Genomic DNA, 13,244 nt, shown 5'->3' with positions numbered 1-13,244 from the left:
CTTTTTTTTTTTTTTAAACTTTATTTTTTCATGTTTTTTTGTACAAAACATGGGCAGCATCGGTGTAATGAACAAAAGTAGGTATGGGTACAATATGTTATAGCTAAGTAATACAAATGCTAGCCATGTAGTGCCCTTATAGACACAAAAGAAACAACAAAAAAGGAGAAAAGAACAAAAGTATATGTACACATATGTCTGCGCACCTGATCTCACAAGTATACATGTTCACCTACACCCATATGTCTAAATAATCATACACATTCATACAAAGTCGCGCACACACACATGAGCACCCATAGGAACAAAACATGAGAGAACAGTGGGGTTGCGAGTAGGTCATATGTCATACATTGCAGCAATATAGTTGCAATATTATTTTCCTTAAAACCAAAATAAATAAAGCATTAAGGTTGGTTATTACCTCTTCTTGTAATATAAGTGCTCCATTTTTCCCAGAGGGCATCATCTTTGTTCCTTTGTAATCTGAGACTATACGTCAGTAGTTCCATTGTTTGGATGTCCTTAATTATGGCCTCCCACTGATCAACCGTGGGAGGTTCTGTGTTGAGCCATCTTCTTGTTATGGTTTTTTTGCTGGCAGCCATGAAGATTTTTAGGAGGTATCTGTCTTTTTTTGGTAATTCTGTGTCCATATTGCCCAGGTAGAATGATAAACAAGCAAAATTAAAATTATGCTGCAAGACTTCACTGATAATACTTTGAACTCCTGCCCAGAAGGATTTAAGCGTGGGACAGCTCCAAAATATGTGTGTATGATCTGCCATACTGTGTCCACACCCTCTCCAGCATGTTGGTTATAGTCCTGTCTGTTTAGACTTTTGCTTTGGTGTTATGTCAAAGGAGTTTTAAATCGAAAGCAACTGGACTTGGTTATTTGTCGAGAAATAACCAAGTCCAGTTGCTTTCGATTTAAAACTCCTTTGAGATACTATGACCTGGACAAATGAGAATATTCACAGGCCCTTTGGTGTTATGAAGAATCGGATATAGTTTTTCCAGGAAAAATCTCTCCACAGCTGTGAGGCTGTAGTAGTGATTTGTGTGTTAATTACATTTGTCCAGTCCAAGTAATTATGATTCCCAGCTCTTTTTCCCATTTCGCCTTAATATAGTTTGTTGAATGCCCTCTTAATTCAGCTATATGTCTATATAGTTTGCCAATAATCTTTCCAGACAGTTTTGTATTATAGGCTTTGATAAACATTTTGGTAATACCTGATATATTTTCCTGTACAAGTCAATTAATGTTCTTATCAAAGTAGTGCCGGAGTTGGAGGTACCTACAGAAATCCTGACGAGCAAGGCGGTATTTATCAGATATGGTCTTGAAGTCTATAAATTCCTGGTTTTCAATGAATAGACATAATGTGGAGAGTCCTTTTCTCGTCCATTGAGTGAAGCCTCCGTCATTCATACCTGGTTTGAAATCTGGGTCATGGGTTGGCCACATTAAAATTAGAATTTCTTTCTGAATGTTAAGTTGTTTCACCAGGCCAAATCAGGTTTCTGTAGAGAATCTAACCCACTGGCTCTGGATATCATGTTGTTTAGCCGCCACTGGGCTTCCTAAAAGGCTCTGTATAGGCCTGTCTGACAGTGATAACTCAACATCTTTCCATTTTGCGAAGTAGTCTTAATTGCACCGGAGCAGCAGTGGTCTTATTTGTGCCGCTAAGTAGTAATCTTTGAGCCTCGGTAGGCCCATCCACTCACTACACCTCGGCAACTGTAAAGTTTTGTATCTCATCCTGGGAACTTTTCCATTCCAGATGAAACGGGATATCATCTTATCCCATTCTCTAAACTGACTATCAGTCAATGGGTAAAGACTGAAACAGATAGAGTAATCTGGGTAAAATATTTGTTTTTATTGTCATAATTCTGTTACCAAGGTCTAGGGGCAGAGAGGCCCATCTGTCTAGATCTTCCTTTATATGTGAATTAATTCTTACATAGTTTTCAAAGAATAACTGTGGTATATCCTTAGTTAATTTAATGCCTAAGTATTTAATAGTATAATAATATATACTATATATATAATATAATATATAATATAATAATATTTAATATAGCTGTGATGTCTTGAACCAGCCACATGATTTGATCAATATGAAAAAAAATGAATGTATCAACTTTCAAAAATAATTGTATTCCTGGTATGCTTAATATGTCCAACAATGTAAAACTATTGAGGAGAGCCACACAATGAGCCTCTTTACTTCTTTGAAAACTTTTTTAAAGTAGTTTTTTTCTTTTTTTAGGATTTTGAAAGCATTTTTAAAACCTTCTTGTTGTAATGAAATAAACCAAGAAAATTAATTAACAGCAATTAACTAATCTTTAATTTGATACCAAATGTATAGCTTATGTGTTATAATATTATTAATAATAATAGACCTTATTTGTTAGATCAAACAAGTGCATTAAGTAAAACTAACTTTGTTGCCATTCCAACAAATCATTGTTAGGAACTTACTTTGGTGAGCTCAGAATGCAGATAGAACAATATTTCACACATGCTCACTTTTTTGGGGGGTTTTGCTCACAAGAGTTCACAGCATTTACCCTCTAACATAAGCTTTCCAGTGATCAATGGAAGTGTATTTCAGTATTTGAAAATCAAATTTAAACTTCTGGACAATGTTTAAAACAATCTCTGTATATTTTGTTTGAGAAAAAATAAGAAGTCTCTGCACATGAACCAAATACATACTTTGAAAGTATGATTAGGGACATCTATAGCCAACACAGACACTCTGTGTACAGTACTGTAATTGGAATTCTTATGCCCAAATTAAATATATCTTTATGTCATGTGTGGAGACCCCCAAAACTGGGTCATGGTCCCTGTTTTTGGTTGGTAACAAGAGCATCCTAATGAGTTTGAGTCTGTGGAAGAAGCAAAATTTATTCCATTTCTGTAAACTGTGAAAAAAAGTTTAGGAAACCTGAAGAAGAGTAATACAGGAGAGGGATTCTTCCTCCAGCAAAGATGTCCTGTGTACTGAACAGCAAAGGAGATTTACAGTATGAAAAATAAGGATGACATTATAGGTTGTAAACTTCGTGCTTCATAATCCAGGAGGATGTGGTACCAGATAGGACCTGAGCTACACGATTTCCTCTCCACCCATGCAGCAGTTTTGTTGTGGTAAACACAGCAAACATTTAAAATAAAGAGAATCTTTCTTTATGTCTAAAACTTCAAACATGGACTGAAGAAGAATCTTCTGCCTTATCTTTATCTAACACAGCCAATATTTGGACACTGCCACGTTCAAACTGAGCTGTTCAGAAATGAAGCAACACAACATGTGTAGGTGTTGGGTGTGATTGGTTTTTCCTAACATTAACCTAATTTAACCTTGACCTCTGTTTTGCACAATTTCCCAAAACTAATGGTCTGTATCATTAGGATAATATTGGTGCTTTCATGAGAGCTATGACTTTACCACAGTACAGTAGATGAGCTGAAATGGAACCTTTACAGAAATTGTAGATTCACTTTGGATTAAATCAATTAAGGAGCTCTGTATTCCTTAAAAATTACTAAATATTTCCTCGTAAAAGTATTTTGCCAATGGCATTTTTGACTATCAAAAGTACTTTATCACAGACTGTTTCAAAACACTTCACAGACAAAGAGTCTATACATTCTTCAGACTACCTACTTGACACCTGCTTAGACAATGCACAAGCCACATAATAGAACTATGAATTTACTCTTTACATAAAAGACAAGAAGAAAATAACACAGCAGAAGAAAAGGTAATAGCAGACTGACATTAGAAATAAGAAATAATTTGAGTCTGTCTTGACCGAAATGTTTGAAAAGGCGATAAAAAAAAAAATCTAAACCAAAAAAAAGACGCTTTTATAACATAATAATAAGTTCTGAATATAAACCACTGCAGAATGGCAAAATGGCAGAGTACAGCTGCCAGATCACAAAAAAGTTCAAGCTGAAGAGAATGAGGAATAAATAGTAAATGCACTACACTGCAAGAAGAGGCAGTGCCAAAGAGAAGCATACACTGACACATATGAGCGTAATCGCAAAGCACAAAAGCTAGGATTTTGTGCAAAGCCGTGTTGAAAACTTCGCAAATTTAAGTCATAGTCATGTGTGTAATTCCAAAACTTTTACTGCGCTACAGCTGAGACAGAAGTGAAGATCACAGCCTTAAGTAACTATGGTTTGTACAGTGAATTTGAAAAGAATTTTGCAATAGTTTTGGATGATGATTTCATACTCTGTACTGGATGAGTAGGAAGTGGGACCACATATGCTAGGAGACCAAAAAACATAAACATGTAAACATGTGTGGAAAACATATTTCAGCCCACTTTATTATTGTGAAAATCGTGCGGTTGAAACACCTTGCCAGTCAGATGTCACTCTCTCTTTCTCTCTGTCAAATACATTGAATGACCCATCTGCCCCTCCTCTCCAAGCACTCTGAATCAAAATGTGATCATGTGGGAGGAAGAACTGCTGTTAGCTTTTCCTCATGAAAAGACAGCTAGCCTTGCTGCTAATCAACATTAACTGTTAGTATGAGTGGACAATGTACATGTTTTCTCCCTCAATCCACATAAATATTTCAAAGACAGGAAAGAGCTTTTCCTGAGAAGGTCTAAAGACAGTCTGAACCAGAGATATTAGCCAAACAGAGTACCTAGAAACATAAGAAAACAGACATGCGAAAGCTAAACAATCAGACCAGTGTGATTAGTTTTCCATTTAATTTTTGTTGAATATTTCAAAGCTTCAATTAGAGCTGCTGGGGCAGCTGATGCAGCAAGAGATGGTCAGGAAGGGATAGCTGTACCTGACGAAGAGAGAGATGTAGGTGAGGAGGAGGAGCCAGCTAGGGCAGACACAAAAGGTGAGATAAGTAGCAAGCACACACATAGAGCTGTATACTGTACAGTTATAAACTGACTGGGTATAGACCCCTATACAGATATCTGCATGTTGTCCAAAATATGTGAACAACTGTGCATGCTTCAGATAACATCCGCATGATTTTATATTCTATACTACCTAGCATCATAAGGTTTTTTTCCTGAGGTCCTGAACTTTTTTTCAGACTAGGAGCTACACTTTACCCGGCTTGTTTTTAGCCTGATTACTATTGCTAGCTAACTGCTGAGGACAGCTGGACCTTTATTATTATGGCTTTGGTCATTGCCTGTTGGCATACTTTCGACTCCAGGATGACATCAGGCAGCTGACCAGAGTAAAAACACTTCTAATAATTAGCTGCTGTGAAGAAAATATGGGTTTTGAAACAGCAAACCACACTAACAGTAGTACAGAAAGACCAACAACTGGAAATGACACAACATGCTTTTTATAGCACGTCAGCACATCAGTACCAAGCAGTCAGCCTTTTGTGGGGCTTTTGGCAAGGTAACCAAATTTCTGACATGAAAACTGGGGACATTTCTAGTTCAGTGGTCAACATATCATTAAAATATCTATTAGTGTTATCTATGAAATAAAAAAGGGGACAGTTCTGGTTTTATGTATTTTGACCATGGTGAAGGCCAACTGATAATATTGGGTCAGTCTTTGTACTCTTAACAGTTAAAGATTTAATTAACTAATAAGGCTCAACTTTATCTTCTCCTCCAGTATTTCTCCTTTTATTTTTCTTCACTTCGTCCTTCATCTTTTGACCTTTCCACTGAATTCTTCACTCTACTCACTTCACTCATTTTACTTTGAGGCATATTCCCCATCTATAATTAGTAAAACACTTTACAGAGGCGGCCCACATTAGCCCTCACACCTGCTAAACAAATAGCATATGTTAAATATGTTAAATTAAAATTTTGCTCTGTATTTGTAGCTAGTGTGGTGGCCTACATCCACATAGATTGTATACCTGTAAATCAGCTACCTGGAAGATATAACCTGGTAGTACAATTCCTAAATCCTGTAACCCCACCCCTGATTCTAACACTGGGTCACCTCCTGGCTTGAAAAGACCGTTTTTGGTGATGACGTTGAAGACAACCAGCCAACCCCCTCTGTTGGCCAAACCAAACACAACGCAAGACATCTGCCTGTCTGCTTTGCTGCCCACTCTTTCTCTCCAGTCTGTTTTTTATTCTTACCAGATCTTGCCAGACTTGAGCTTGGACCTCTGACCAAAATACTTTTTTGAAAGGGTTACAGCCCTGAACTAATCTATATTATCTATCTATCGATCTATCGATCTATCTATCTTAAATACTGTCACTGTCAATGACATCAAGCCTTGTTCTAACCTTAATGACAAAACCATCTCTTCACACTAGTAAACAAGTACTCTGTTTCTGTTTATTTAAAAATGCCATTTAAAAAAAAAATGTCATCACTACGCACCATAGCTTTTTGACAGGAAAAACCAACCACAGGCCACCAGAGCAAAAGGTTATGTACATCAATAGGCCATCAATCTGCAGGACATTGCAATACAAGAAAGCTTGTAAGATTTCACATTTCTCTCAGTCACTCAGTGAGAAAGTTTGTGCACTTGAAAATAAATAAGTAAATAAACAAATACCAAATCAGAACAGGAAGAGCAGTTTATACAAACCACAATCAGTCTCACAGTGGGATTGAATTACTGACCTTATCTGAAGTTACAATTTAGTCTTATTAATATTTATAATACATATAATAAACACAAATAAACATATAATAAATTCCTATTATGCAGTAAATTGAGATATTATACAAATTTATATTATATAAAATATTCACTGTCCACACTGTGCATAAATATAACTAGACATCAGGCCATGAGGTCAGCCTTAAAATATTGTTACAAACAAATCCAAACAACATAAAAAAAAATTACAAAAGTATGCACAAAATTCAGTTAAAATGCAATAAAAAAAAAGTACATACAAAAAAAAGTTAAAATCCATGTAGAGGCAAAATCCACTTAGGATATAAAATTCCCTTGCAAAGGTCTTAGGCTACCACTAGCTTTGTTGTTTTAGCAAAGTTTTAATGACCATCCATATTTATTTTTTGATCTCTTTATTAAGATACAAACAGAAATTACAGGAAATATTTACACAAAATAAAAATAAAAAATTTCAGAACAAAATGGCTTCTACAGGCAAAAGACAGTATTTAGTATGACCTCCCTTGGCACTAAGCACATCTTGAACTATTCTGGGGAGACTGTTCTGAAGTTTTCTAAAGTAATCTTCTGGTATATTACACCAAGCTTTTTTCAACACTTCCCAGAGTTCTTAGTTAGATTCTGTCTTTCATTTCTTTCTCTGTCCAGGTGATCCCATACTGCCTCTATAATATTCAGGTCTGGACAGGCCAGTCCATGCCTGTAAGTGTTTTATCAGCTGTTTTTCTCTCCAAATATGATTTCACTACATTAGATAATTATCATGCTGAAAAATAAAATCATTCCCAATCAGCCCCTTTCCAGAAGGAATGGCATGAAGAATGAAAACCTGCCTGTACTTTTCAGCATTCATGATCCCATCAATTTGGACAATATCACCAACACCACTGACAGAAATGCAGCCCCAAACCAGGACAGACCCTCCACCATGTTTCACTGAAAGCTGCAAGCACTCATTCTTCCATCTCTCTCCATCTCATCTTCTTACATATTGTTGATGATTGGACCCAAAAATTTAAAACTTGGATTTGTCACTCTATTACACTCTTTTCCACTGATCTTCATTTTTTCTATCTTTGTGAGCTTTAGGATATCTTAGCCTTTTCACCATGTTCCCCTTTTGAAAAAGTTGGCTGCCACCCTTCCACAAAGGCAATTATTGATCAAGCGTCTTTGGACTGTAAAAGGGTTAACTTGGCATCCCAATGAAGCTGCCAGATGCTGAGCTAGGTCATGCTGGGCTTCTCCTGGTTTCTCAAAGAAGAAACTCTGAGAAATTTCTAGTCAGATTTTGAAGATTTTTCTTGGCCTTCCAAGTCCTTTTTTTGTCCTTGACCTCTCCAGATTTTTCCAAAAAAAATTTATAACAGCTTGAATACCACATCTTGAGTATCCAGTTTGTTTGCTGGTTTCCCTTTGAGAGTGGCCTTGCTGATGCAAAATTATGATTTTATATCTGTCAAATTCTGTGATCTTTGACATTTTGAATGGAATGATGTGATTGAAAGCTGGTCTTATACTCTCTTAGCAAGCTTCCAATGAGTTAAACTCATACATGTGAATGTAGTGCTCAAGCAGGTCTTGCACAAACTTGGTGTAATAGACTTTTTTCACAGCAGTCATTTTGACATGAAATAATAGGACAAATAAAGGTGTTAGCAATGACATTAATTAGGGTTCCACTCCATTTAGGTTTAAGAGAGCCAGGTTTGTGCTATTGCTCAAGTGTAAGGGGAGGTCACACTAAATACTTGCCACTTTAGCCTATAGAAGGTGTTTTTTCTGATTTTCTGCATACACATTTCCTGTATTTTCTAGTTGTATTCTAATAGAAGAGACTCAGAAATAATTATATTTGGGCATTATAGCATTGCTAAAACAACAAATCTAACAGTGGCCTAAGAGTTTTGCACAGTACTGTATAACAGATATTATTTTCCAAAATGATCTAAAATAAAGTAGGAATGAGACATTTAAAAGAAAACATACTGAGAGTACCAAGAGTACCATTTTCCAAAACCTTTAAATGACTTTAGTATAATCTTGTCTTGTTCATTTATTTTATTATGTAAAAAGGCATTTTGGAAATTTTTGTGTTATTCGGCCAGATGAGGAAAACAATTGCAATTTTATCTGTGTCCACTACAGAATCTGTTTCTTTAGCTTAGTGGAAAAGAAAGTCTTTTGACAGCTCCAAAGCTGTCCTCTTTAGACATTACACATTCAAAATATTTGTGACTATGTTGGGTTTGTAGAATTATGACTATACAACATGACAGCCCCACTGATGAGGATTTTCTGATTGTATGTCTAGCCACTTTTTATTACATTTTATGTTAGGGTGAAAATTCAAATGAATTTGACCATAAATCTGCAAAAGTTACCTCACTTCTACTTTAGAGTTCAGTTAAAAGTGATTTTCACATTATACAGAAATAGTAGACCTTAAGACACCTTAACATTACAATCAAAACAGTACTGTACAAGGCTGTGAAATAAATGTCAAATGGCATCTTCATTTCTATAACTCAAGGATAAATAAGGCCAAATGAATAATGGCTCATCAGTTTTTATGATGACATTATGATACTACAAGTTACTGTTTTTTAACTTTTCTAGAACTGAATTTGGAGCCCAGTACATAAGTACATTAAATTAAACGATGGGCCATGAATTTTAAATGATCATTTTGTCTCCATTTAGATTTTTTTCTAGTACAATGCAGTGTCAGTGTCTATATACCCATTATGATTCTAAAACGCTTTCCAAATCGCCATGTCAGTGACTTAAAAAGTGATTTTCTTGCTTTTGTTTTAGCCTAGTTGAAGATATTTTTCTCTGTAATAACACTGACTTTTATAGATTTTGATGTAATAATGTTCTGTGTGAAGAAATAGTCAAACTGCCAAAACGATGATAGACACAGTACACCTGACAACATAAAGCTGGTGCTAGAGGAGATTAACTGCCATGGAGAACAGGAATCTGGCTATATGTGAACATATCCACATATAAGTACACACGTGTGTGTGTGTGTTTTAGCCTAGTTGAAGATATTTTTCTCTGTAATAACACTGACTTTTATAGATTTTGATGTAATAATGTTCTGTGTGAAGAAATAGTCAAACTGCCAAAACGATGATAGACACAGTACACCTGACAACATAAAGCTGGTGCTAGAGGAGATTAACTGCCATGGAGAACAGGAATCTGGCTATATGTGAACATATCCACATATAAGTACACACGTGTGTGTGTGTGTATGTGCGAGCGTGTGTGTGTGTGTGTGTGTGTGTGTGTGTGTGTGTGTGTAAAATGTGTGAATGGCTCCATCCTACAGCCTACCATCCCCTTTTATTTTCCATTTAAAAGTGTCCAGTCAGCAGGATTTCGTGTGGATCCACCAGCTTGGATAGCTTTCTCCCCAGACACACACACTCTGCCCCGAAAGGAAAATTAGACTGCTGGATATTGGCTATATTTCATGTAAATGGTGTTTACCGACACCTCTTTTTTTCCTTCCTCATTGTTTGATTTTTTTCTAACCCTTCCATCCTTCCTCCCAAAGTCACCATCAAAAGAAACAAAACCCTATGGCTGCATTTTCATGGCCGTTTCATGGTTCTAATAACTTAACTAGCTGTGATTACTTTCTTTTCCTGAACCATGAATTCACTATTTTTTCCTTCCTATTTTTGCCACAGCAGTATGAAAAAACACATTTGAGAAGCATGCAAGCGTATTAAAATTCAATTATATTCAATTTAAAATGAATATTCATGATATGATGATGATGATGATGATGATGATGATAACCCTCTGACCTTTTCTTTAGCACCCTCCTTGGGCTAAAAACAAAAATCTAATTTTTAAATGTATCAATCACAGTCATTATTGTCAGAGGATGAATCCTTTATATTTTGGGCAATGTAAATTTCAAGTTTTTGTTTTTGTTTTTTTGTTTTATAAAGAAGGAACTTGAAATAGTTGCATTACACACAAAAAAAGAATCCTTGAATTATTTCAGCTGTTCTCAAATATGACAGTTTCACGCATTTACTGTATATTACACATAAGGGTGGATAAGGCAATACAGGCTGAAGTTACACTATTGTTGAAAATGAGCTCATCCTGAAGTGTTATTAATATCCCAGTGCCACCTATGTGAACCTCTTCTTTTTCTGCAAAGAAGTGATTACCTCTCTAATACAAGACACACTAATACCAACCACTGCAAACTGATACTACTCACACTGATCAATAGGATGTTAAACCTTTGCTACAAATCAATTACCCAAATAATGAGACAGACTAACACAGCAGATACTCTCCATCCTTCTCCTACCATTCAAGATGTTTAACTTTATTATTTTATTTAGAATATTAATCCATCAGAATTACTGGGAATCCCCCATTTCACAATGTGAATCTACCTCAGTCCTCTATTTCCTGGAATTATGTCCATTTTAGTTGATTCCACAAATCATTCCATGTTCAGTGTCAGGAAGTATTGTGTCCTTTATGTAGCCAGGCTGTGGTGTGGTGGTCTGGATGGTGGGTGGTCAGCATATCTGACTTTCATGCAGGAGAACAATTTACATTCACCTTTTTAGCAACTGTAACCACAATCTTTTGTTAACATTAATCATATAATAATAATTTTAAAAAAGCACATACCATAGTTGCCATACACATATACTGTAAAAAGTAAAAATAAGAATTAAAAATAAATAATTAAATGTAATCCAAGGTTTGCAAATCATCCAATATCTACATTTTTGTCTGGTGATAGGATTGATCGACCTCCTGCAACCCAACAGAACCCAACACAAACTCTCTGAATTTGATTAACTGTTAAAAGAGATTTTGTCTTTCTTTGCATTTTTGCAAATGTGACTGTAAAACCCCACCTTTAGTATTTATTGGTATTAATTAAGTACATGGCACCAGATACTTTTCTTAACCACCAATACATGATACATATACCCGAAAAGAAATCAATGGAGAACATACAGTAGAAATAGCTGTACATGTGGGATGCCTCACAGCAACTGACACAATGTTGTTTGGGAAATTTAGAGAACCATGAACATCAAAAGACACAGTTAAGGACAAAAAGTTGTTGATCAGCAGCATATTAACAAATCATTCTGCTCATTCATTTTCATAGGTAGTGAATGGACTTTTAGTGATGTGGTTGTTGGCCACAATGTGAATGCATAGAAAATGGAATTGTACAGAAATTCTACTAGCAAAATGAATCAGGATCAAAATGGAAAGGATAGGGAAGATTGCACATGTGGTATAAGAAAGAAAGAAAGAAAGAAAGAAAGAAAGAAAGAAAACCCAAATGACCTCAGTGTCTAAAAAAGAGCAAGACACACATGCACTCAGCTAAGAAAACACATTTAAACCCCCCTTAAGGCAAGTTCATCTGGCATCTAACATGTAGCCATTAGTAAAGTGATCTATGAATGGGAATTTGTGCATAGTGTGTGTATGTGAATATGAACGTACATAGGCACATGGGAGACTGACACAGAGATATCCCAGAGTGGTTTCCAACATATTTTCATAGCTGTATGCGTGTACATTTCCCTGTGAGTCAAACATTCCTTCAATCAAGCCACATAACCACTTGAACCTGAAACTGGTGAGAACATGTAGTGTGTTTGTGTGTGTGTGTGTGTGTTTTCATGTGTTCATAACATAGACAGACATTTAGGACATCACATTATCGAGTTTATACCTGAGGAAGAGACAAAAAGAACAAGTTGGTCCACACTGTAAAGAATTTCAAAGTAAAATGACAGTATATCTAAATGCTGAGTTTCTGAGGTATGCAATGACTATGAGTGAACCCTGAAAAACTCACTAGGAACACACAAAGTTATTGCACATACAAATGCACAAGACTAGACACACAAAACAATTAGCCTCCACTTTTTAGAAAGAGAATCAGATACAGCAGCTCAAATGGTCAAATGATTACCTTTATATTTAAGCATCAAAAATCATTGGAGCATTGCATCACACTGTTATTGGCTACTTAGTTAGCCATGCTGGGTCTGTAGACTCTTAAGGAAGTGTTTAAATGACTGGAAAACATGCCGCATATTTTGCACCATTTATGTATGTCTGTGGCAAGGGCTCCTCTCTTTTCTTTTCTCTCTCTCTCTCTCTGGTCCCACCTTCCCTGGCCACCGACGTCATTAGATGTTGGTATTTGGTTGAATGTAGGTTGTGACATCGGGTGACCAACATTCAATGTTAGGACGTCTAATGCCAACGTTAATTAGACGTAGAATACTGACAAAAGCTCTCGTTGATATTTTTTTGTTAGTTTTAAGTTGTGTTAAGTAACCAAAATCCAACATCTTCCAGATGTCTCATGTCAAGGTCTAGTCTGGTCTAGTCATGAGCAAAAACCTACCTCTACTAAACATCAGCTAAACATCACACTCTAAGTTAGTGAATGTTGGGTTTTGACATCAACCCGATTTTCATTTCCAACCACGATTTAACATCGGTCTGACGGTAGAGTGGTTAGAGTCAAACATCTTTCTGACGTTA

Source organism: Trachinotus anak, unplaced genomic scaffold (assembly GCF_046630095.1).
Source record: "Trachinotus anak isolate AG129_WGS33_773 ecotype Australia unplaced genomic scaffold, CSIRO_AGI_Tana_v1 ptg000019l, whole genome shotgun sequence".
Classification (NCBI taxonomy): domain Eukaryota; kingdom Metazoa; phylum Chordata; class Actinopteri; order Carangiformes; family Carangidae; genus Trachinotus; species Trachinotus anak.
The sequence above is the reverse complement of the archived record's forward strand: the minus strand, read 5'-3'. Positions refer to the sequence as shown.